Source organism: Morone saxatilis, unplaced genomic scaffold, assembly GCF_004916995.1.
Source record: "Morone saxatilis isolate NCDOM2014 unplaced genomic scaffold, NCSU_SB_2.0 Contig15, whole genome shotgun sequence".
Classification (NCBI taxonomy): Eukaryota; Metazoa; Chordata; class Actinopteri; family Moronidae; genus Morone; species Morone saxatilis.
Window position 1 is genome coordinate 14,148,952 of NW_023339707.1, and position 611 is coordinate 14,149,562.

A 611-nucleotide genomic window follows, 5' to 3' on the forward strand; every position below is an offset into this window, starting at 1 on the left:
TTTGGCCTGCCAACAAATGTTGCCTTTTGTTTTGCTTCCTCACACAAAGCACAACGTAAACCTGTACAACCACTAATTGGAGGCCATCACCAGATACACAATAACACTACAGGGACCTGAACTGTGTTGCAACTGATTTCCTGGTGACTTGGGGTGCATTTTTGTGGTTACCATGGAGATGTCAAGCTGTGGCCAGCAGAGGAATTTTTTTAGTTTGGTTGGACGAGCTCTGCAGCACACACACGCTGCCAGAATCCTAGTTTACAATGAAATAATGTGTTTTTCTTCACTGTGCTAAGAGTTGGTCAGTGAAACATGATGCTGTGTGAGCAAATGAGATAAAATTGTTGTGTCATAACTCTTTATATTGGGTCAAGGGCTGCAAATTCTCCAAAACTAACCAAGGAAGTCCAGGGAACACAACATAGGTCATTCTTCACTAGACTTAATTTCTTCTATTTGTGTACTGATGTAATGTAATTCTCTTGGATTAGTCATCAAGTCATAAGGTAATGTGTTGTCTTACTGAGACAGACTGATGCAGATTTAACAAAACAAAAACAATGTTCCCAAAAGCACAATGCACATCTTTTTTGGGGGGCTTTTATTGC

General features: G+C 40.3%; 1 protein-coding gene across 7 annotated transcripts in view; it reads right to left on the reverse strand.

The window, feature by feature from the left end:
- LOC118324075 (neuron navigator 1-like) overlaps positions 1-611 on the reverse strand; it is a 77,927-nt gene that overhangs the window by 45,418 nt on the left and 31,898 nt on the right. The gene's annotated exons all lie outside the window — the stretch shown is intronic.